This window comes from Choloepus didactylus, chromosome 1 (genome assembly GCF_015220235.1).
Source record: "Choloepus didactylus isolate mChoDid1 chromosome 1, mChoDid1.pri, whole genome shotgun sequence".
NCBI classification, from domain to species: Eukaryota; Metazoa; Chordata; class Mammalia; order Pilosa; family Megalonychidae; genus Choloepus; species Choloepus didactylus.
The window spans coordinates 70,045,035-70,072,079 of NC_051307.1; positions in this window are offsets into that span (position 1 = coordinate 70,045,035).

The window sequence follows — 27,045 nt, forward strand, 5'->3', positions numbered from 1 at the left end:
AATATGTCAACTGTGTTTAATATCCTTAATGAGCAAAAAAAACTTATACACAGTCATGAGAAAAAAAATATCAAGACATTTATTAATAGGAGATGAATATGAATGGACCATTCATTAAAAATGGAAATATGATCAGTAAGTAATATGTGAAAAATTCATCCATATTTATAATCAAAGAATTATAAATTTTACTTCCATTAATCTCTCCTCATGAAATAGATTAATAATTTAAAAAGGATTTATGCCAACTTATTTGCTGTAATTTTATTTATATTATCAAGCAAGTGGAAACAACCTAAATTAAATAAATTAATAAATTACTGTGTCTTTTCAGGTAATTAGAGAGTGGAGATCCAAAGTTGGTTTTGGGGGGAATAAATCTAATCAAAAATACTTTACACATGAGAGACCCTAAGATGGCAGCTAGGTCAGACAGGGTGAAAAAACACCTCCCTGAAAAATGCTAGATAAAAACCAGAAGGTGACCCAGAATACCGGTTTCAGTGATGCACCAGCTGGACAAGGTCTGCTAGAACCACAGGGGCTGTACACTTGGTGAAACTGGGAGTCTGCATTCTGAAAAAAGCGAGTAAGCTGTCTGAAAGACCCGCAGCCGCGATGTGGAGTGGGGAAGCCAGGGGTTGGCATTTGGAGACAGACTGGTTCTTTTAAAAAAAAAGGGAAAAACCCAGGAGCAGCTGCAGTTACGATGTGGGAACCGCGCAGTGAAGCACGGCAGGAGCGGGCTGAACTGGCCTCTCGGTGTCTGGCATGGAGGATAGCCCACTGCAGATTCCCTCAGGGCCAGGGGAGTGGAGGGGAGAGCCGGAAGGAGAGAGAAATCCCACTGCTTGCAGCTAGCTCACAGGTGGGCTGGAGACACTCCTGCCCAGGGCCGTGCCCACAGCCCAGAGCCGTGCCAGTTGTCCCAGAGCTGGGAAGGAGGAACAGTGCGGGGGGGGGGCGGTTGAGACGTCCCATTCAGCCATTTTTGCATCAGGCTGAGAGCGCCCATGCATGGCCTGGCAGCTCGGGGCTTCCCTTGAGGGATGTCATGCTCTTGTGATGTAGCATAGCCTTCCCTGAGCAGAGGTCCTGGAAGATCACAGCTGAGAAGGGGCGCCCACTTGGAAAACCCAGGGACGCTCATCAATGCCAGTGGTTTGTGGGTCAGCGACAGAGAGGGTCTGGGGCAGAACCGAAATGAAGGCTTAGACTCTTGCAACAGCCTTGAATCTCCGGGAACATCTGGGAGGTTTGGATAGTAAAGCTGCCCTGCCTTCCTAGCCACCCAGACACACGCCCCACATTCAGGGTGGATGGCTCCAGCAACACACCCAAACTGAGTTCACCAACTGAACCCCACAAGAATCATTTCCCCACACACCACAAGGGCAAAGTTGAGGGGAACTGACTTGGGTATAGGTGACTCGCAGATGCCATCTGCTGGTTAGTTAGAGAAAGCATACGCCACCAACTTGTATTTCTGAAAAGTTAGATTGGTATTTTTTTTTACACCTTGAAAGAACCCTATCAAGCAAAGCAAATGCCAAGAGGCCAAAAACAACAGAAAATCTTAATGCATCTGACAAAACCAGATGATATGGAGAACCCGATCCCAAACACCCAAATCAAAATATCAGAAGAGACACAGTACTTGGCACAATTAATCAAAGAACTACAATCAAGAAATGAAAACATGGCAAAGGATATAAAGGACATGAAGAAGACAATGGCACAGGATATAAGGGACATAAAGAAGACCCTAGAAGAGCATAAAGAAGACATTGTAAGAGTAAATTAAAAAATAGAAGATCTTATGGAAATAAAAGAAACTATTGGCCAAATTAAAAAGATTCTGGATACTCATAATACAAGATTAGAGGAAGTTGAGCAACAACTCAGTGTCCTAGAAGTCCACAGAACAGAAAATGAAAGAACAAAAGGAAGAATGGAGAAAAAAATCGAAAAAATCAAAATGGATCTCAGGGATACGACAGATAAAATAAAACATCCAAATTTAAGACTCATTGGTGTCCCAGAAGGGGAAGAAAAGGGTAAAGGTCTAGAAAAAGTATTCAAAGAAATTGTTGGGGAAAACTTCCCCAACCTTCTACACAATATAAATACACAAAGCATAAATGCTCGGCGAACTCCAAATAGAATAAATTCAAATAAACCCACTCCGAGACATATTCTGATCAGACTGTCAAATACTAAAGAGAAGGAGCAAGTTCTGAAAGCAGCAAGATAAAAGCAATTCACCACATACAAAGGAAACAACATAAGACTAAGTAGTGACTACTCAGCGGCCACCATGGAGGTGAGAAGGCAGTGGCATGACATATTTAAAATTCTGAGAGAGAAAAATTTCCAACCAAGAATACTTTATCCAGCAACACTCTCCTCCAAATTTGAGGGAGTGCTTAAATTTTTCACAGACAAACAAATGCTGAGAGAGTTTGCCAATAAAAGACCTGCCCTACTTCAGATATTAAAGGGAGCCCTACCGACAGAGAAACAAAGAAAGGAGAAAGAGATATAGAGAATTTTAGCAGACATATATAAAACCTTACATCCCAAATCACCAGGACACTCATTTTTCTCTAGTGATCACGGATCTTTCTCCAGATTGGACCATATGCTGGGACATAAAACAAGCCTTAATAAACTAAAAAAAAAAAAAAAAAATTGATTATATTCAAAGCACATTCTTTGACCACAATGGAATACAAATAGAAGTCAATAATTTTTGAACTGCAACTCCACTATTTACTTCCTACATGATATAAAATACACAAACTCTAATGACAAATCAGTGGTTTTGAACTCAATGTAAAATACGTAATTTTTGACAAGAACTGTATAAAGGTGGGGGAATGGAGGAGTATAGGAACATAGTTTATGTGTCCTATTGAAGTTCAGTTGGTATCAAAAAAAAAACAAGATTGTTATGGATTTAAGAGATTAATTTTAAGCCCCACAGTAAACACAAAGAAATTATCAGAGAATATGACCATAGAGATGAAAAGTGGAGTATAGGTTAAGAGAAATGGGAGAAAGGGCAATAGGGAGTTAAGAAATCAGTGTAGGGTTGCTGTTTGAGGTGAAGGGAAATTTCTAGTAATGGATGGTGGGAAAGAGATAGCATTACAACATTCTAAATGTGATTAATTCCACTAATGGAATGCTAGGGAGGGGATGGAATGGGAAGATTTAGGCTGTATATATGTTTCCACAATTGAGAAAAAGGAAAAAAAAAAAAGACAGTCTAACTAGATGACAATTAAATGCCAAGGATAACCCTGGATGGGATCTGAGGATGGAGGACAGGAGGCTGAAAGGGACACAGTTGAGACATAAGGGAAAAAAAAAAAAAAAGGAAATATAGAACATAAGCTTTGTATCAATGTTGAATCCCTTGTACTTCTTAGCTGCATTTAATGGGATTGCATAAAGGAATGTTCTTGTTCATGGGAATTGTATATGTGAATTACAGTGTTTGTTCAAGGATGTGTGCAGCTAGCTCTCATATATTCAGAAGACAGAGCAATAGATTATGGAAAATAGATACGGAGGGAAGGAGGGAAAGAAATAGTGTGACAGCACGTTAAAGTTGGTGGATTGGGGTATCAGGGGAGGGGGGTCAGTGTATGATGGAGTTCTGTGTATGGGGTTTGTATTGTTTTTGCAACTGTTCCTATAACTTTGAATTTATTTCAAAATAAAATTTTAAAAAAAGACATAATTATACTAACAATTTTAAAACATACTTTAAAAATCAACATATGTTTTTAAAAAACACAACATTATAAAATAAAAAAAAATACAAAAACTGGAAAAAGCAGAAAATACAAATATCAGAAGACAAGTTTATTAACATATTCTCCTGGATCAGAAAAATGCTGAGACTAAGGTGGCTGAACCTAGCACAGAGCAGTTGAATATTCTGAACAAATAAAGAGCATCTTATATAAGTTTTGTAGGGTTACAGCATACATACCCTTATCTTTAAGAGATTACTTACTTAGAGACTTCCAACTTCTCCCCAAACTCCTAAATTCTTGTTTTATTATCTTAAGATTTGACAACTCCTAATTTTCCAGATAAAAACTGCCCATCACTTTCTGACCTGGCTGAGAGTTTTTAAGTCAGGAGTCAGGTATCTCAATTATGAGATGTATATAAAATAGAATATTGTGCAGACATTAAACATTATGTTTGTAAGGGATTTTAAATAATATGGTAAAATGTGGTTAGTGAAAAAGCAGGACATCAACAAAAAGCAACATTTACCAAAGAAATAAATACATGAAAAAGTTAGCAGTGGTCATCTAAGGATTATAATTTACTGTAAAGACAATTTTTCAAAAAGTATGTATTAGTTTAAAAAATAAGGACAATATTTTATTTTCAAGATTTACTGTGAGATTTTTGAGTAACAACAAAGAATTGACCAATTGGGAAAATTTCAGAAAGACTGTGAAGAATGAAAGATATTGGCAATGGTCCTTCTTTACTACCCTGGCTCCTCCTCCCAAATTTCCACCATTCTTCTAGTGATTTGGACACCCTGCCTGCTTTAACTCTTCCTCTCTTTGCCATGCACATCTGTCCCTCCACAATGCTCTGCCATTTTCTATCAGTTTCAACTTTGTGTGGTTTTGGTTTTCTCTGCTTTTTCAAAGTCATGATCAGCTGTCAGAGTTTCTTCATTCTGATGTCAGAGTCAATCTTGCACTCATTTTTTTTTTTCACATTTCTAGAGTATGTTCTCAAGAAACATTTTCAGGGATAGTAGATTTTAGGAATAAATGTGATATTCTTCTATTTATAAAAATTATCTTGTCCTCTACAGTGTCCTTATTTCCTGATTCCATAATTCGTATTAAAGGAATGTTAGCCTGTAGAGCCATCCTTAATAGCTCTTTGCTTTTCTCTCATAATTTCCAACTCTTGCATTTTCACCTACATTATGGTAGATTTCCTTGATTTTAACTTCCAGATCACCAGTTTGGTCATTAGCCCTACCAGCCCTACCAGTCCATTAATTTTACTTTTAACTTTGATCATCAGATTTTTAATTTCAAAGACCTTTTAATTATTTAATACTCCTTTTCCACAGCAGTGTTTTCTATTTTTTTAGTGAAATACTTTCTCAAAACTCCCAGATGATTTTAAATTCTCTCCTATCTCTTTCACAGGGGTAGTCGTTCATCTTGAACACTCTCATTTCTTCTATAAATATACCTCAATTGTTTTTTCATACTAATGAGTCAAGACAGGGGGTCTGGGGAGACTATTAATACAGTAGAGGGCACAGATTTCTTTTAAAGTTGTGTAAACCTATTTCCTCAACAGTACTTTCCCATAAATGGTAAAACTGACAACAATAGATTTTCCTCTTGGGCCACTTGGAAATTACTGTTCATAACTTTGATGCTTTAGATTACAGCATTTTCTCAGTTGTTTTCCCTTTCCTTTCCTGTTTTCTTTCTATGAAGATTTCTCCAACATTCCCTCAAGATTTTTGCTCTGCTTTGGCTCCCTTTCTTGTTTTTTTAGAAGTTGGGTTTTATTCTGTGTGTTTTTTTTTAATCTGTATATTTTGTGCCATTTCAATGGTACCTTGAACAAAGAAGAGATAGAGCAATGTTCCCCATCTAGCATTTTATAGGTCTCTGTGCCCTTCTTAAGTAGCTTACAGTTTGGGTTTGCTAAAGCTGTCTGAATCGGATTTATTAACTTAAAATTTGCAGTTCTTAGGTCATGGAAATGTCCAAATTATGACATCAGTAGGTCAATAACTGGACTCTGAAGATAGGCTGCTGGAATCCAGGACACCTCTGTCACATGGGATGGCACATGGATGGCATCTGCTTGTCCTTAGCTCTGGGTTTCATTGCTTTCAGCTTCTGCTTCCAGTGGCCTCCTCTCTGAGCTTCTGTGGGTCTACTGTTAGCTTCTCCAGGGAATTCTCTCTCTAAGCTCTCACTAAGTTTTTCTGTCTTTTAGCCTCTCATAAAGGATGCCAGTAAAAGGATTAAGACCCAACTTGAATGGGTTGGGTCACATCTCAATTGAAATAACCTAACCAACAGGTCCCACCACACTTACCATATTCTGTTTGTATTGCATGTATGTATGTATGATTTAACATATCAAGTTCTTTGACCCTTATGATTCATTTATATATTAATCACAACATCCAACAGAGTACTGGTAAAATGTATATACTAAGTAAATGCTAATTGCTAGGTCCCATCAATTCAACTTCTAAAATGTTTGTTATACTTCTTTCTTTCACATCACCCTCATTATGATAACTTTGAAAACTTTAATGACCTCTTTCTTAAAATATTTAAATAGTCTCAAACTGGTCCCATGACTTTCAAACTTTCCTGTCTCCAATCCAAGATTAATCATCCAGAAACAGAGTCCTGATGGTTATTTCTTTCCTCCAGATTCTCCGATTGTCTACGATATTAATTATAAAAATTTCACCTAACATGTAAAGTTCTCGATCATCTAACTCCAAAAGTTTTTCAACTAAAATTCTTGAGATCACACTATAGCTTGCCCCACAAACAAACAAAGTACTCACTCTTCCTAAATATTAGCCTGCCTTGTGCCCATTTTCACATCCAAATCTTTCCCACCCTCAAATAAAGCTTAAATGCCACAATCACCACAAAACTTTTCCTCTCTCCAGTCATTTCTCCTTTTTCTGAACCTCTTTAAAATTTTATTAGTATCTTTGTTAAAGACTTCTTTACTTTTTAATCTGTTAAAGTATATATTTCATAGCCACTCCCCCAAATCTGGCTTTTTTATAACAAAATTTGAGTCTGAGTTGTCATTTGTACCTATCATCCAAACCATCACTGGAATTTTGGGGGTAAAAAATAATTTTTCATAGAAAATACCAATAAAATCAGATATCAATTATGCACATTAGTAAGTGGAATAGTTCACTTAGAAATTAATAAAGCCAAGTAATCCAAAAGTTTATTAATCATTGGCCTCCTATTCATTCACCATTCGCACATAATAGAAACATCGTAGAATCCCAGAAAACACAATTGCTTATTATTCACAGTTAGATATATCTCTGGTCAATGATGTGTTTGCTTTCTCCTCACAAATCCATGCAATCAAAATGCATAACGCAAAATAATATTTCAAACACTCACTGACATCACCAAAGAAATGTAATATGGAAGCTCTCAACACAATCCCTGGCACATAGTGCTCAATAATTATTTAGTTGACATGAATGAATTTCCAGTCAAATACCAAAGACCTCAGTTTCTTGTTCTTTTACAAAAAATAATTCAATAATTATGAAACACACCCAGCCACACACACACACACACACACACACACACACACACACAAAGAACAAGAAAAAAATTACCCATTGTCAGGAAAAAGCAATCCACAAAACCAGAGATTACCCAAATGTTGGAACTGCCAAAAAAAGCTTTTAAAATAACTGCGATAGATATGTTAAAACATCTAGTCAAGGGAATTGTTCTGACTTGCTAAAGCTGCCATTATGCAAAATACCTGAAATGGACTGGCTGTTATAAAGGGGGTTTATTTGGTTACAAAGTTATAGTCCAAAGGCCATAAAGTGTCCAAGGTAAGGCATTGACTATCAGGTACCTTCACTGAAGGATTCCCATTGGCATCCGGAAAACTTCTGTTAGCTCAGAGGCATGTGGCTGGCATCTGCTCTGGAGTTCTGGTTTCAAAATGGGTTTCTCCCATGACATTCCTCTCTAGGTGTTTGCTTGCTCCTGGGTTGTGTTCTCCAAAATGTCTCTGTAAGCTGCAGCTCCTCCAAAATGTCACTCTTAGTTGCTCTGGGGTTCTCTGGCTGTGAAATCCTTTATAGGAATTTAGTGATCCAATTAACACCCACCCTGAATGGGTGGGGTAACACCTCCATGGAAATTATCCAATCGAATGTTTCACTCACAGTTGATTGAGTCACATCTCCATGGAAACAAAGAATTCCAATCTAATCAACACTAATACATCTGTCTCCACAAGATTGCATCAAAGAACATGGCTTTTTCTTGAGGACATAATATATACAACCTGGTACAGGAATGAACAACATAAATGAAGGAAAGGGTAACTTTAGCAGGGAGGTGAAAACTATGTATAAAGTCAAATGGAAATTTCAAAACAAAAATCATGACGTCAGAGATAAGGAATTCCTCTAATATCTCATAAGCAGACTAGACACAGCAAAGAATCAATGAACTTGAAGGCAGGCCAACAGACACACAAAGAGGAAAATAAAAGGAGAAAATGAAAACAAGCACACAAGATTGCAGGACAATGTTACAAGGTATAAAATATCTGGAATTCAAGTTTAAGAAGAAAAAGAAAGAAAGAAAGGATCAGAAGACATACGTGAAGAGAAAATTATCAAGAATATTCCAAACATAACAAAAGACAAGTCACAGATCCAGGAAAATCATAGAACCCCAGCAGGACAAAAGCAAGAAAAGTACACCTAGGTATATTACAGCTCAACAACTGAAAACTAAAGAGAAAGAGAAACTAAGAAAAGAGAAAGAATATCAAATAGAGGACCAAATATAAGAATGTTGGGTTGCTATTCATCAGAAACTGTGTAAGTCAGAAGATAATGGTGCAAAATATTTACCAAATTAAGAAAAAACTATCAATCACAAATTCTACACCCAAAGAAAATATCTTTTAAAATAAAAGTGAAAGGAATATCTTTTCAAACAAACAAACAAACAAACAAACAAACCAAGGTGGTTCATTGCCATCAGACCTGCACTACAGGAAATTTTAAAAGACATTCTTCAGTTAGAAGGAGAAAAATGAAAGATGGAAATTTGTGTTAACACAAAGAAATGAGCAACAGAAGTGGCAAAAATATGGGTAAGTGTAAAAGATATTTTTTTTCAAATATTCAAGCTCTTTGAAAGATACTTGTCTGAAAAAATATCAATAATAGTGGGAGTTGTAGCTTATTTAGAAACAAATTATGAAAACTATAGCATAAAGAATGGGAGGAAGAAAATGGAAGTACACTCTTGTAAAATTCTGAAATTATATGTGAAGTTCTAAAACCATATTTGATGTCATATTTTGAAAATTAAAAATATATAGCATAAAACCTAAAGAAACTTTTAAAAATTTACAAAAGAGTTATAGATAATAAACTAATAGTGGAGATAAAATGGAATCATTAAAAACATTCTCACTCTAGGAAAAACGAGCAAAGAAAAGATAGAACAAATAGAAAATGAATAGCAAGATGGTATATTTAAATACAATTATGAAAATAAGTTCCTCAAATATAATTGATTTAAATGCTCCAAATAAAAGGAAAAGATTATCAGAATAGATATAAAAAGAAAAGGAAAAAGAAAAGCATGATCAACTTATATTCTGTCTTATAAGAAATCACTTGAAATATAATGATACAGATAGGTTAAAAGTAAAGAAGATGAAAAATGATAACAAAGCAAATACTTAAGCAATAACACAGGAATCGCTACATTAATAACACATAAGTGAAATTCAGAACAAGGAATATTTCTAGGGATATAAAGGAAAATCACATAATAATAATGGAGTCAGTTCATTAAGAAAACTTAACAATCTTAACTGTGTATGGATCTAATAACAGAGCTTCAAAATACATATCCCAAAACTGATAGAACTAGCAGGAGATATAGACAAATACACAATTATAGAGGTTACTATTTCTCTCTTGGTATATGAGAGCATGAAAACCAAATCTTGATCTTTTTATTAATATGCAATGACTTCTTTGTCTCCTGTAGCAGTTTTTGTTTTAAAGTCAATTTTGTCCAATATTAGTATAGCTACATCAGCTCTCTTTGGGTTACTGTTTGTACAGAATATTTTTTTTCATCCTTTCACTTTAAAATATTTGTGTCGTTGGGTCTAAGGTGAATCTCTTTAAACAACATCTAGTTGTTGTTTTTTGATTGGGGTGTTATTACTGATAAGGCAGGATTTACTTTAGCCATTTTGTCATTTGCTTTTTAAATGTTTTATATATTTTTAACTCTCTTTTCCTTTATTGCAGCTTCCTTTTGTGAATAATTGATCTTTTATGATGAACCTAACTGATCCCTTTCTCATTTCTATTTCTGTATATTTTTTAAATACTTTCTTTGTTACCCCAGGGGTTTGTATGAAACAACCTAAATCTATAACCTACTAATTTGGAAAGATACCAATTTAACTTCAATAGCCCAAGCACACACATTTTCTTTATGCTCCAGTTTTCCTTCTTTATGTTGTTTTTGTCACACATTACCCCTATATTTTATGCATCTGTCCCAAGGAAATATGACTATTTCTTCTCTTACAGGAAATAAAGAGTAGAGTTACATACTGATGATACAGTACTAATTGGCATGCATTTACCCATGTAGTTGTCTTTACTGAAGATCTTCACTTCTTCATCCTGCCCTAAGCCACTCTCTCCTGTCCTTCCCTTTCAACCTGAGGAACTCCCTTTAGCAAAATTTCTGGTAAGGCAGGTCTTTTGCTGACATTCTATCAGCTTTTATTTATCCATGAAATGTCTTAGACTCTCCCTCATTTTTGAAGGACAATTATTTCTGGAAAAATAATTTTTGGCTGGCCTACTTTCTTTCAGTACCTTAAATATGCCATGCCACTGGCTTCCCACCTCCATGGTTTTTGATGAGAAATTAGCACTTAGTCTTATTGAGAATCTCTTGTATGTAACAAATCACATTTCTCTTGCTGCTTTTAAAATTCTCCCTTTATCTTTGGCATTTGATATTCTGATTAGTATGTCTCTTGGAGTAGGTCTATTAGGGTTTATCCTGTTTGGAGTATTTTGCACTTCTTGGATGTGTCGATTTATATATTTTTAGGAGTTGGGAAATTTTCTACCAAATTTCCTCAAATGTTCTTTTTGACACTTTCCTTCTCTTCTTCTGAGACTCCTAAAATGTGTGTCTTGCACACTTCATGCTGTCGTACAGGTCCTTAGACTCTGCTCACTTGTTTCTATTCCTTCCTCTGTTTTTCTGGTTGTACAGTTTTGGTTGTCCTATCTTTTAGCTTGCTAATTCTTTCTTCTCTCTATTCAAGTCTGCTGTTGTATGCCTCTAGTGTAGTCTTAATCTCTCTTTTTGTGCTTTCATCCCCATAAATTCTGTTACGTTCCTTTTTAAACTTTCCAAGTCATCCTTTTATTCACATAGCATCTTCTTAATATCCTTTAGCTCTGTATCCATATTTAGTTTACTTTTATCCATATTTTCAACTCATTGAATTAATTTAGGAGTTCATTGGAATGTCTTTCATTAGTTGTTCCAATGTCTGTATTTCCTCTAAAGTTTTAATTTATTCCCTTAAATGAGCCATATCTTTCTTATTCTTAGGATGACTGTAATTTTTGCTGATATCTGGGTATCTGATTATTTTGATGTGCTAACTCTGAAAGTCAGCTTTCCCTTCTTCCCTAGGATTTTAGTGTAGATTGGCTGTGTGTTAAAACTCTTCTTCAATGCTTGGTCCAGCTTATACTGAACCTTTAGAGCAGTTCATATTTAAGCCTTCCAGATTTTGTCAGGTCTTCTGTAACTGTCTTTTGCCCTTTAAAAATTGTCCTATTATGTAAAGCTGTTTCACCTTCCTGATAGGATTTCCTCTGTTCCTTCTCTTGGAGTCCTGGACCGCTTTGGTGGTTTTTGTGCAAATTTTCCTCCCTAACGGCTATGATTTACTCAACTGCTCTCCCACATTCAGTGCCGCTTTTCCCTACAGAATTCAGTTCTGGGATGTGCCCTGCTTTTCAGCAGTTCAATGCCCACCTTTTTCTGTGTGGCTTTTCTGTCTCTGGAAATTTATGATATAGTACCCAAGGGAAACTGATGGGGTCAGGTTCAGAAACACCTATAGTTTTCAATAGCGATTACCAGCTATTAGAAACTGGGTTGGGTATGTGCACCTCTTGCCAATAGTTCTGCTATAGGTCTCTTGTTTCCTGGGGATCATTTTGTATGCATGCACTCACATCTACTAGGCTACCTCCATGTGCCTGAATATGCACAGGACTCCATGTAGGAGCCCTGAGTTGCTCTGTGATACATAACCATGGCAGGAGGTGCACAGATGAGGTGCTTTTGCTGGGTGACTCTTAAGCCATGTGGAACTGATTGGGGGGGGGGGGGGGTAGGTCTTGACTGACAGGTCCAAGTCAGAGGTCTCCTGCCTTCCTTCTGTTGTCTTTTCTTGTCTTCAATTCATTATTGTGGAGTCTTTCTCCAGTCTCTGTCATTCTCCAAGTTCCAAGCAAGTGAGATTTGCCCTTTTATTTTGTTGTCCCTGATGGTAAGCTTTCCCAAGGATGTCTTACACTGCCAACTTGACGATATCACTCTATTAACATGTACTCTTGAAAGGGCTGAATTTTATGGTATACAAATTATAACCGATAAGCCAATGAACCTGGTCTAAATGTAATATCATCATTTAAATTTAAAACAAGATTTTTAAGCAAGCTTAGAAAATGTGTGTTTATAATATTTATTTTAATTTTTTAATTATACAAAATTTTTTATTTTTCACATGGATACAAATTTCTAATGAAGACATAAAGTGTACTATGAATGAATTGGGACACTTCTATAGAAAATAATTTGAGGAGATGTTTGGAAACTTTTACATAAATAATGGCAAATGCTTAAAGTCATTCCTTTCTCAAAGAGAAAATATATAGTGTCATAACCCACTATAATGTGGTCATATTTATCCTTTAGAAGTTGAAATGTAAACATTGAAAAACCACTGGAACTCTGCACAACTACATCATATATTCCAAGCTCAGCCCACTCATCCAGAATAAACTATTGTTTAACTTGGAAAATGCCATGATGGTTTGCTGATACCTTGCTGTAATTGTTTAAAGGTTTAATTATTAAATCATCCTAGAATTTATTGTGTTGAAAAGTATAAAATAAGCTTCTACTAAAGTTTCTAGGAAAGGAGATCTTATTCCCCCATTTCCATTTGGGCAAGTTTTGGCAAATATCTGCTAGTAACATCTGGGAGGGCAGAAAAGATGACACTGGTTTCCAAAAACAAGCTAGACCAGCTGGCCAGCCAAATGCCAGTACACGGGAGCAGTGAGGACACTTATTTTGAATTATGGAGTGTATGCTATGGGATTAGCAGTGAACAGCTCTATCATAGACTACCCCTGTATCTCAAAACTTAAATTTATCTAAACAGTGTACATCCACTACAATCTTAAGAGTGCAAATAAATGATGTAATTTCCCCACATAGAAATTATTTCTAAAATCTAATATTGTCATTTAAATTTAAAACAACATGGCAGACCTAAGATCAGTTACAGCTATTTTGCCAGTCTGTGTTATTTTAGGATCTATAAATAAAATGATACTGCTGGCAACTTCTTCAGAATGGATTCAATCACAGCTCTTTATGACAATGAATAAACTTACTTTTCAATTTGACTGGTTCTTGGTGTTGCTACCATCAGACAAGAGCTTTGCTAAGTAAATATATAATGTCTAGATTGACTCTTACTGCTGACAGGAGGTATTTCCAGCAGATTCTCATAGTCTCACAGTACACCTCTAGGGAAAATACATTCAGTTCTGATCTACAAAAGGTACAGAGGAAATCTCTAAGATATCCAGCTGTTTACTATTTTGTGGTGCACAGGTGGACTCCAGCCTAGATTCAACAAACTAATTTGTGAGGCAGTTCATAACAGGCATACAGCTTAGTAATGATCTAACAAGGAAATATGTTATCAGAAAACATTACATGTGTAGTGGATTTAGGGATATCCTCATTGAAAACTTAAAAAAAAATGAAGTCAGCAGGAGCAAGAAAATAATTTTAGTAGATGAAAATGCACATAAGGGTTTCTCATTCTATTTGGCTACTGCAGTAATAAATGCTTTTTCCTCAAAAGTCTTGAAACATAAAGGTAAATGTCATTGCTTCCTGCAAGACCACCTTATGTCTTGGCAGTTCCTAGAAAAGAAAAATCATATGTCAAGCAAAATGTACTGTCACACTGGTGACTGAAATTTTGTGAAAATTATTTGAAAAAACAAATCTATTGATAGTGTCCAGGGAAGATGGCACAGTAGGGGGCTGCAGTGCTCACTCCTTCCCCCAAAACAGCTAGTGGATAAGCATAAACTGTCTGAAACAAATGTCCTGGGGCTATGGAGCCCAAGAGAGCACTATACTGTAACCACAGAAGAGCAGGATGAAGAGGTGGAGACACTGCAGCAAAAAGCTGTAAAGAAGTCACTCAGCAGCAACTGCTGGAGCCCACCCCACACTCTTGAAGCTAGCAATCTGGGTTCCAGTTCCTAGCTGGCTATTATGGACAGAGAGGGATGTAGAAACCATCTTCCTCAAGAACAGAGGAGAGCAAAATTGAGTACTGATCTCAGGTCTTGATTGGTGAGTTTAGATTGCTGAGTCCACATTCTTTCAGCCCACCCTGGAAAGCCATGCCATTGTTTCAACACTGCCCCAGACAGGGGTGAAGGCAATGGAGATTCAAAGAAGCAGGCCTACATAGTGATGCAGGGAAAAGTTTACTGAAGAGCAACATCTGCAGGGCAAGACAAGAAAGTGCAGCTTTGGGGAGTTGTCAAAAGGCTTTTAGGATTATTTCCTGACCCTCTCCCCAGGGCTCCTTGGACTTGGTCTGCAATCCCTTCATGGATCCCTGGCCCTGTTTTGGATGTGAATTACTGAATTGAGAAGTCCTCTCTGGGGTGACTCTCCTCCCAGATTTTGCCCTCCAGGCAAAAGTAGCTAGAGGCAATAAAAAGAGAGTAAGAAAAAAATTATAGAGGCAAAAAACCACAAACAGAACTGATCAAGATCCCTGGAGAAAGAACAGAGGAAAGGAAGATATCCCCTGGACTTGAAACAATTTTGCAAATAATGCAATCTTAAAAATTTTATCACATACCCAGGGCAAGAATCAGATGAAAAAGAGCTGAGAAAATCTGATGAGTTAAAAATGGGCAACTCTAAAGGTCTAGACTAAGTTGAACCTAGTGCCAATGAACAGCATCAACACAAAACCAATCAACAATAAACCCTGGGCAAGAGAGGGCAGCTGACCTTCAGAGTAAACTCATCAAGGTAATCAGATGCCTAGACATCAGCAGAATATTACAAACCATATTAAGAAAAAGGATGATATGGTTTAGTCAAAGGTAAAAAGTTAAAATGTTGGAGGAAACACAGAATTTGGAACAACTAATCAAAGATGTTCAAACAAATCTCCTAAATCAATTCAAGAAGATGAAGGAAAATTAGGCTAAAGAGAAAAAGGTTATTAAGAAGACAATCAGGGAGTATAAAGAAGAATTTGAAAGTATGAATAGGAAAATAACAGAACTTATGGGAATGAAAGTCACAATAGAAGAGTTAAAAAATACAGTAGAGGCAAACAGCATAGTTGAACAGACAGAGGAAAGATTCAGTGAATTAGAAGATAGGACAATTGAAATCTCACAGACAGAAGAACACATAGAGAAAAGAAAGGAAAAAGTTGAGCAGGGCTTCAGGAAATTGAATGATAACATGAAGGACACAAACACCTGCATCATGGGTATCCCAGAAGAAGAGAATGAAAAGGGGGCAGAAAGAATATTTTAGGGAATAATGGCCCCCAATTTCCCAACTCTTATGAAAGACATATGTATATACATGTCTAAGAAGGACAATGTACTCCAAACAGAATAAATCCTAATAGACCTATTCTGAGACACATACTAATCAGAATGCCAAAGTCCAAAAGTAAAGAGAGAATTCTGAAAGCAGCAAGAGAAAAGTGATTTGTCACATATAAGAGAACAGTAATAAGATTAAGTGCCAATTTCTCACCCAAAACCATGGAGGCAGTGGCATGATATAGTTAAAGTACTGAAAAAAAAAAATCTTACAGCCAAGAATTCTTTATCCAGCAAAAATGTCCTTCAGAAATGAAGGAGAGTTTAAAGGATTCACAGATAAACAGAATCTGAGAGAGTTTGTCAAAAAGAAACTAACCCTATAAGAAATATTAAAGGGAGTTCTGCAGGCTGAAAGGAAAAGATAGGAGAGAGGCTTAGAGGAGAGTGTAAAAATGAAGATTATCAGTAAGGGTCTCTAAAGGGGTAAAAAGAGAGACAAAAATAAGGCATGGCATATAAAAAGCAGAGGATAAAATGGTTGAAGTAACTAATGCCTTTACAGTAATAATATTGAATGTTAATGGATTAAACTTCCCAAGCAAAAGACACAAATTGGCAGAATGGATTTTTAAAAAAGCACAATCCATCTATATGCTGTCTACAAGAGACACACCTTAGACCCAAGAACACAAATAGGTTGAAGGCAAAAAGTTGGAAAAGGATTTTCCACACAAACAGTAACTAAAACAGAGCTGGGGGTACTATACTAATATCAGACAAAATAGACTTCAAATGCAATATTGTTATGAGAAACAAAGTAGTACTCTATATGTTAATAAAAGGGGAAATCCAGTAATAAGAAAAATAAATGATAAAATTGTGCACCTAACCAAACTCTTCCAAAAAATGAAAGAAAAGGGAATACTTCCTAACTCATTCTATGAAGCCAACAGTACCTTAATACCAAAGCCAGACAAAGACACTACAAGAACAGAAAATCACAGACCAATTTCTCTAATAAATATAGATATGAAAATCCTGAACAAAATACTTGCAAATCAAATCCAACAACATTAAAAGAATTATACACCAGGATAAAGTGGGTTATATCCCAGGTATGCAAGGGTAGTTTAACACAGGAAAATTAATTAATGTAGTACAACACATTAACAAATCAAAGAAGAAAAGCCACATGGTCATCTCGATAGGCACAGAAAAGGCATGTGGCAAAATTCAGCATCCTTTCTAGATAAAAACACTTTAAAAGATAGGAATAGAAAGAAACTTCCTGAACATGATAGAGAGCATATATTAAAAACCCACAGCTAACAATGTACTCAAGGGTGAAAGACTGAAAGTTTCACCTCTAAGATTGGAAACAAGCCAAAGATGCCCACTCTCACCACTGTTATTCAACATTGTGCTAGAAATTCTAGCTAGAACAATTAGGCAAGAAAAAGAGATAAAAGGCATTGCAATAGGAAAGGAAGAAGAAAAACTTTCAATATTTGCAGATGACATGATCCTGTATATAGAAAGTCCCAAAAAATCTACAACCTAACTACTAAAACTAATAAACCAGTTCAGCAAAGTAACAGGATACAAGATCAACATGCAAAAATCAGTAGTATTTCTATACACTAGTAATGGAGAATCTGAGGGGGGGGGGATCAAGAAAACCATTCCATTTATAATAGCAGCTAAAAGAAGCAAATAACTCAGAATAAATTTAACCAAGGATGTAAAGAAATTCTACACAGAAAACTACAAAATATTGTTAAAAGAATTCAAAGAAGGCCTAAATAAATGGAAAAGAATTCCATGTTCATGGACTGGTAGAGTAAATATCACTAAGATATCAATTCTGCCTATGTTGATTTACAGATTCAACACAAAATTCCAATAGCCTACTTTGCAAAAATGGAAAAGTCAGTTATCAAATTTATTTGAAAGGGTAAGTGGCCCCAAATAGCTAAAAACATCCTGACAAAGAAGAACAAAGTTGGAGAACTCACACTTCTGACTTTAAAGCATATTACAAAGCTACAGAAGTCAAAAGAGCATAGTACTGGCATATAAATAGATATATTGGCCAATGGAGTTGAATTGAGAATTCAGAAATAAACGTTCCGATCTATAGCCAATTGATATTCAACATGGCTACCAAGTCCACTTACCTGGGACAGAATAGTCTTTTCAAAAAATGTTGGTAGGAGAACTGGATATCCATATGCAAAAAAACAAAAGAGAATGCCTATCTCACACCTTGTACACAAATTAACTCAAAATGTATCAAAGACCTAGTATAAGAGCCAGGACCATAAATTCCTAGAAAAAAAATGTAGGGAAGTATCTTCAAGATCTTGTGGTAGGCAATGGTTCCTTAGATTTTACATTCAAAGTACAAGCAACAAAAGAGGAAATTGATAAATCGGACCTCCTCAAAGTTAAAAACTTTTGTGCCTCAAAGAACTTTATCATAAAAGTAAAATGACAACCTACACAATGGGGGAATCTATTTGGAAACCACATATCAGATAAGGGTTTAATATGTAAAATAAAGAAAGAACTCCTACAACTCAGCAATAAAAAGACAGACAACCCAATTTAAAAATAGGCAAAAGAATTGAATAGACATTTTTCCAAACAGGAAATATAAATGGCTAAAAGGCACATGAAAAAATGCTCAACATCACTAGCTATTAGGGAAATGCAAATTAAAACCACAATGAGATATCATTTCATGCTTACTAGAATGGCCACTATTAAAAAGAACAGAAAACAGGATGGAAGCAACCCAACTGTCCATCAACCAATTAATGGACAAGCAAATTGTGTTATATACATGTGATGAAATATTATTCAGCTGTGAGAAGGAATGAAGTTCTGATGTAAGTGACAACATGGATGAATGTTGAAGACATTGTGTTGAATGAAATAAGCCAAAAAGAAAAGGACAAATATGATATCATCTCAATGATATATGAACTAATTAAACTAAGCAAACACAGAGTCAGAATCTAGAATATAAGTTACCAGAGTCAGAATCTAGAATATAAGTTATCAGGGGATAGATAGAATATAAGTAAAAGCAGAGCTGAAGCTTAATTTGGGCCTAATTTCTATTTAGATTGATTGTAAATGTTTGGAAATGAACACTGGTGGTACTAGCACATTATTGTGAATGTAATTAACAGGACTGAATTATGTTGGTGAATGTGGTTGAAAGGGGGAGTTTAGTGCCATGTATGTTACCAGAAGGAAAGTTAGAAGATAAAACATGGGACTGTATAACAGTGAACCCTGTTATGAATGATGGACTGCAGTTAATAATACAAATATGAGAATATTCTTTCATGAATGATAACAGATGCATGTCTCTATTACATGGTGTTAATAATAAGGTGGTATACAGGAAAAAATACACCTAATGTAAACTATGTACTAAAATTTTATAATTTTTATACTATAGTTTTAATATTTTTTCAGCAATTGTAACAAAGGTACCCTACCAATGTTACATGTCAATAATAGGGGGTGTATGAAAACACTGTATTTTTTACATGACTTTTCTGCAAGCCTACAATGTCTCTAAAAAAAATAAATTTTTAAAAAAAATATTATCTTAGTGAAAGAAATCATACACAAAATACTACATATTGTATGACTACATTTATATAAAATGCAAATATAAATAAATTTATAGAGAAAAAATTATATTAGTGGTTATATAGGGCTGGGCAGAGATGCAGGAATTGAGAGGTGACTGCTAAGGGGTATGGGGTTTTTTTCTTTTTAGAGTAATGAGAATGTTCTAAAATTGATTGTTGTGATGAATGCACAATTCTGTTGATTATACTAAAAGCCATTGATGGCACAGTATGTGAATATACCTCAATAAAACTACATAAAAAACTGTGCTGCATATGACCTGGAAAACTCCCACACATTGCACATTAATTCAAGAAATTCCAACCCTTGTCTTTTTATTTATTATTTGAATCTGGTAAAAGATATGACATTTCTATACACTTTCCTTTAGGGCAGAGCTTCTCAATCTTTCCTGTGCATAAGAATCTCATGTGAATTTACTTTTTTTTTACTTTTTTTAAATGCAACTTTATTGAGATTTGAGATATATTGACACACCATATGTTCCATCCAAAGTATACAGTCAATGGCTCACACTATCATCATATAGTTGTGCATTCATCACCACAATCAATTATAGAAATTTTTGTTACTATAAAAAAGGTAATAAAAATAAATAAAAGAAAAGCCAAAACATCCCATGCTCCTTATTCCCCCTATTATTATATTTTTGTCTTTATTTTATTACTCTTCTGCCCATACACTGGATAAAGGGAGTGTCAGTCACAAGGTTTTTATAATCACATGGTCACATGATACAAGCTATATAGCTATACAATCACTGTCAAAGATCAAAGCTACTGGATTACAGTTCAACAATTTCAGATATTTCCTTCTGACTATTCTAATACACTAGGAACTAAAAAGAAATATCTATATAATGGTTCAGTAGTCATAATCATTTGCTAAATCCTAATGTTTCAGTTATACCTCCTCCCTCTCATTTGATCATTCTTTTAATCTTCAGGGATATCAGGGTGTGCTGGTTTGGATATATTATGTCCCCCCAAAAGCTGTGTTTTAATCCAATCCTGTGGGATATTTGGATTAGGTTGTTTCCACAGAGATGTGACTCACCCAACTGTATGTGAAACATTTTGATTAGATATTTCCATGGAGGTGTGGCCCTGTCCATTCAGGGTGGGTCTTAATTAGATCACTGGAGTCCTTTAAAGAGAGCTCACACAGCAGAGAGGACAAAATGCTGAGACATTCTGGCTGATGCTTATGCTTGGAGACACTTGGAGATGCAGATGGAAGGACATTTGGAGATGCTAAGCTAAGAGATGAAGTCCAGAGACATTTTGGAGAATGCCATTTTGAAACAACCCAGGAGCAAAGGACCAGCAGATGCCAGCCACATGCCTTCCCAGCTGTCAGAGGTGTTCTGGACACCATCGGCTGTTCCTCAGTGGAGATATCCTCTTGTTGATGCCTTAGTTTGGAAACTTCTGTGGCCTTAGAACTCTAAATTTGTAACCAAATAAATCCCCTTTATAAAAGCCAAACCACTTCTGGTATTTTGCATAATGGCAGCATTAACAGATCAGAATATGGGGCAATGCCCATTTTAACATCTTCATGCAGGAAAGGGGTGTGGACATTATGGGATAAAGGAATGAAACTTGTTTATGTTCTTGGAGAGACTGGTACCACCAGTTTTCAGGGCTTATCTGGCATAAGAACAATCTAAAGGCCTTAAGTTTTTGAAAAAATAAACTTACTAAGGAAAACTTTTATAGAGTCTTAGATAGAGCCCAGGGTTTTCTTTAGGGTTTTCAGCAATACTGTTGGTTGGGCCTTGGTATACTGTGGCAATTTGCAATATCTGGCTGAAGCTTGCTTAAGAGTAACCTTCAGAATAACCTCTCAACTCTATTTGAAATTGCTTAGCCACTGAAACTTTATTTTATTTCATTTCTTTTCCCCCTTTTGGTCAAGAAGGTATTCTCAAACCACAATGCCAGAGCCAGGCTCATCCCTGGGATTCATGTCCCATATTGCCAGGGAAACTTACACCTCTGGAAGTCATGTCCCACACAGGAGGGAGGGTAGTGAGTTTATTTGCAGAGTTGACTTAGAAAGGGAGGCCACATCTATGACACTAAAGAGGTTCTCTGGAGGTGACTCTTAGGCATAATTGTAAGTAAGCTTAGCTTTGCCATTGTAGAAATAAGTTTCATAAGGGCAAATCCTCTAGGTCAAAGTCTTGGCTTATTAAATTGGGAGTCACTAACACTTCAGAGAATAGCAATAATTCCCCAGGTGGGAAATGTAATAGTGCCACATTTTCCCCCAGTCACCCAAGGGAATTTTGCAAATACTTTTTTATTTTCTGCCCAAAGTATTCTGGAATATATTGTGGCATTATATTAACCTATACAGGATAACAAGGTATTCTTTCCTATTCTAGTTTCCATGTAATTACTTTATTTAAATAAACTTACCAGACAGTTTAAATTAGATTGTGTGCTACAAAAAATTCAAATTTTGGACCAAATAAACATCTCTTCCTTTGGTCTCACACAGAAGTTGAGGTTTATAAAATACAGACAATATTATCATTTAGCCTGTGTTCTGTTTTACCTTAGTCCTAGCCAGGTCTGTTTCATTCATATTTCTAATTAATATGAGGTTTGATCTTTTTTCAGCTTCTTTAACAGTTGCTGTACGGAGTAATGCTGACTTTCAGAGCTGCAGAACTCTGAGTCTCAGGTGTCACACAGATACCCAAAGTTCCAGAGACTACCAGATTATACACATAGAGCACAGCATCTCATAATTTAGAAATAACAGTTGAAACTCAGGAAGAGATGTGACTGCTGTAAGAGCTTACAATCCAGAAACCCTTACAACGAGACTTATTGAACATTCTGCATTCCTTAATCAATTGCCCAATCTCTGCCCACTTTCTATTCCCTAATAACCTATGCTCTTGAATTCAATTTTCCAGAATTTGTTCATTATAGTTAGTTTATATTAGTGAGACCATACAATATTTGTCCTTTTGTTTCTGGCTAATTTCACTCAACATAATGTCCTCAAGGTTCATTCACTATTTGCATGCCTCACAACTTCGTTCCCTCCATTCACCCACTGATATACCCTTAGGCCACCTCCATCTGTTGTGAATCATGAATAATACCTCCATAAATACCAGTGTTCAAATGTCTATTCGTGTCCCTGATTTCAGTTCTTCCAAGTATATACCTAATAACGTGAATTTACTTTTAAATGCCATTGTTAATTCAATAGGTCTAGAATGGAGCAAAAGATTCTGCATGTCTAACGTACTTTCAGACGCTGCTGCTAATTTGCATACTGCACTTTGAAAAGCAAGATTTTAGAACATTCTACAGTGGCAGCTGAACACGGTGAATTATAAACTCTATCTGAACAATAGTACATTCTGTTAGTATTGGAGTAGTTTTGTGATTTTTAGGAAAATTAGTATTTGAAAATAGAGCCTATTCACTTGAAAAGTATGTGCTTGGGATCCAGGAGTTGGGATCAGAAGCTTGAAGACTAACACGAATCTCAGACCCCTAGAAGCAATGGCAGTGGCAGTTTAAGCTGGAAATACTAAGTAGCCTCAATGGTATCCTGTAATTCTTTTTCACTGTTGTCCTAAGGTGAGAGTCATCTTTGAATGCCCTTCTGATGCAGTAGAAATCAACATGCTTAGAGAAGCGGTACAAATGGAATCTAGTCTTCTGACAGAAAGGAAAATGTTGCTGTAAAAGCTAAGTAAAGAAAAATTTTTGATCTGTGCCCAGGCACATAAAACACGAGTGAATGTAAAAGGAAGGAGCCAAGGCAAGATATGTTGCCTGGAAAATGGGACAAAGATTGTTTTACACCATTAGTAGTTTCTGAAAAGGGGCCTCCAGTAGGTAAAGGGAAACAGAATAATGAAAATCTAAGTTTTGGCATCATTTTCTCAAAATGATTGAATATAATTTATTCTACATCTCCCTTTACACTTATTTAGTGATGCTTAAAATTCTTTTTAGTTGCTGTAACTATAGAGAACTATAAAGATACATAAGTAGAATATATTTATATATACACATACACCTACTTCTTAAAATGGGTATGCTGATGGTGTTAAACTGACCAAAACTAATACTAAAATACAATTAAAAAAATGATTGAGAGTTTTTATGGTTCTATAATCTTGGTGCCAAGAATGAGGACCTAAATGGGTTGGTTTATCTGATATACAAACAGGTAAAAATTGGAGACCTTATGTTAAATAGACAATCTCCACCCATGTTCTTGTGATGCCCCATCTCAAATCTCTGAATCTCAACTCCACATTTAATACCTTAACAACTAACTTAAGTTTCCAAAACAAGAAACAGGAAACAATCTAGTCCAGCAGTTCATAACAATACTAAGCAATTATTCGCCTTTATCCCTGCATTGATATTTGCACTGATGCTGCAAAAGCAAGAGTGTGTGGAACTGCTAATAGTGAAGCAGAAAACAGAGCAATAGCATCAAATGGAACTAGTAGTCATTGCTTTCTTCATTGTCACACACTTGCAGTAATAAAAAAAAAAGTCAGTTTCACTTAGGAATGTCTTTAATGATGCAGACAATATTATTAGTTTTATTAAATCCCAACTTTTCAGTACATGGTTTTTTAATATAAATCATTTTTACTGCACACTAAAGTACAATGCTTATCTAAAGGAAAAGCTTTTGTGCAATTGTTTGCGCTGTGAACCGAACTAGTTGCTTTTTTCATGGAACACTAAGTTCACTTGAAAGCAGGCTAATAAACTATGGTTATTCAGACTTGGGTATTGGGCAGACATTTCCTCATAAATAAACATACTGAATCTGACACTTCAAGGAAACAACTGACAGTATTTGTTGCCAACGACAAACTTTAAGAAAATTTGAGAAAATCAGAATTTTAGAACATATATCTGCCACCATGAACTTGACCACTTCCCAATACATAAAAAATTTTCTAATGAAATTGGTGGTGATACTAATGAATGTGATTGTTTGATTTTGTATAATAAAATGCATCAACATTTGGAAGATGTGCATAATTCAGTGAATGAATACTTTTCAGTTAATAAATACATGATGTGACCAAATCAAGCATAGTTGAAGAGCTAAAGATAGTCTAATGGATTTTAATATAACAGTGTAGAAAATTAAGTGATATGGTTTCAGATTCCACATTGCAACCAACTGTTAAGAAATGACCACTTGAGGATTTTGGTGCGGTGTCAAAAAGAACAATCAAAATTATAAAGATTATTAAAGTATTCATTCCTTTTTCAACTGCATATCTTTGTAAAGGTGGATATTCTTTGTATACTTTGCAAACATAGCACAAAAGATTGAATGTAAAAGCAATTATGTGAATTCAGCTGTCTTCTGTTAAGCCAGACATTAAAAAGAAATTTGAAAAAAAGAAAGTAAAATGATGCCACCCTGATCATTATTTTTTGTTTTGGAAAATGTAGCTATTTTCATAAAAACAGCTTTTCATGTTAGCATGTAACGATGTACTAAAATAATAACTGTTATTTTTAAATGAATTAATAAATATTTACTTATTCAACATTCATTTCCAACCCAGTAAATATCAATGAATATCACTCAAAACAAAAATTCCTTGTTGTTTTCAATAATTTTTAAATAAAGAGGTATTGAGACACAAAATTTGAGAATTCTAGTCTAGGTGAGACACACTCTTATCTTGGCTGGGTCTTCTGCACAAATTTCTATCTGGTCACCCATCTCAATGATAGGGGCTAGATTAAGCATGAGCTTTAAAGAGCCCCTTTTTCTTTCTTTCCCAAAAGAGAAAATTGAGCTAAGTCCTTCCTTTCCCCAAGATTAACTCACATGTATTTGTTTTTGTGGAGGAAGAAACTCAAAGAAAAGTATCTATTCAATCTGTCTTATTACTCCAACTGGAGAAAGAAAACCTCTAACAATTTTTGCACTTCTCCCTGGAAATCTAATTCAGAATCATTGCTGAGAAAGCCTCCATTCTTCTTACCTGTGTCTATTCAGCCTCTAAGGTACATGTTTCCTCAGCAGAAAGCTAATAATTCAGCACCATGATATAAATCAAAAATATTGTGAAGGAGGACAGAGTTGTCCCCTATTAGGCCCAACTTAACTGATGTCATCATTATCAACAAGAACATCATCTCTACGTTCATATTTACAATGCCCGCAGCTACTGTGCCAGGCATTTTGCTAAGTACTTTATAAGGACTATGTCATTTCATCTTCACCACAATCCTAGGATTTCACTCTATAGATGGAAAACTGAAAATGGAAGGTTAAGTAAATAGCCCAGGCACCAGCTAATAAGTGGAGGCTGTGATTTAAACCTAGAGAGTCATTCCCAGACACTTAACCACTCAGAAAAGCTCCACTGCTTCCCATCAAGTTTCTGAAAAGGGGGATTAATGAATATCATTCTGAGAAGCCTCACTTGCCATTTTATTTTTCTTAAAGTCCCATTTCCCTGAGGGATGGGGTAGGAAAATTGGTGTGTTCAAAATCATTGTTTACAACTTTTCTGGGAGACTTCTATTAAGTTATAATAGAAGAAGCTTTATGTTGAATGGTTTTCTGAAGATTTTTTCTTTTGCTTTGTTTGGTTGGTTGTTTATTTTCCATTCTATCATTGTAAATGAAACCTGTTGTCTTACATGGCTTTCATCAGCTAAAAAGAAGCATAGAAGTTTGCTTGATGGGACACATTTTTACCCCAACACAAAATTTAAGGAGGTCTTTATCATGTGGAGTCTCATAGGAGAGATTCTAGTTTATATTATGGACAATCTCTTCAACTGCCATTTCTCAAGCCATAAAGAAATGTTCAGGTAGACATTTCTTATATTGACCCTCCATAAAAGCTTAGGGCATAACATTAAATCGTATATCCATGAAAGTATTTCTGAAAGAAACTAAGCTACCATTACTCAGATATGTTATTCTGGGTGACTTAACTTGATACAGAGACAAAGCTTAGAGGACCTAGAAAAAAATGAATAGTTAATATATTCTTAGCTTCCATTATTATGTCTCAACAGAGCTGATGGCAAGTGTTGGCTCACAGTCAATTCTTGATTAGACTTCCTGACATTGCCTGAAGAAGTGATATTATGTTTTCTGTTTATTAGAAAGAAATTCTTATGACTTAGATACTAAATATTCAGGCAGCCAGAAAATCTGTTTTAAAAATTTAGAAGGCTGTCATATTCCCAGCAGAAAAAAACATCCTCAACTATAGCTGGGTGAATTTCAGGCATGTCTGGGGTTTAGTCTCTTTTTTTTCTCTCTCTCTCTCTCAAAGGGACATTGAAATCATCTGAATTCCCCTTTTGGGCAAGCAAGAGCCCTGGATCCTGATCCTGCGTCTGGGTGAGGCTGGCCCTGAAAAGGCAGACTGTAGAACTAAGGATAGTGTGATGGACAGTGTCTAGGAGGAAAACCCCATCAAAGAGTCACCGAGGTGTCCATCCGAAGGGGCTTGGCAGAGAAGTGGTAAAAATCAGCAAGCCAGAAGACAAGGTTACCAGCGAAGAAAAGGGGCTTCAAAACTAAAACTAGGAGGTGCTGGGGTCAAGGCTTCATTTTTAAACATCCCCAGGGCCAACATA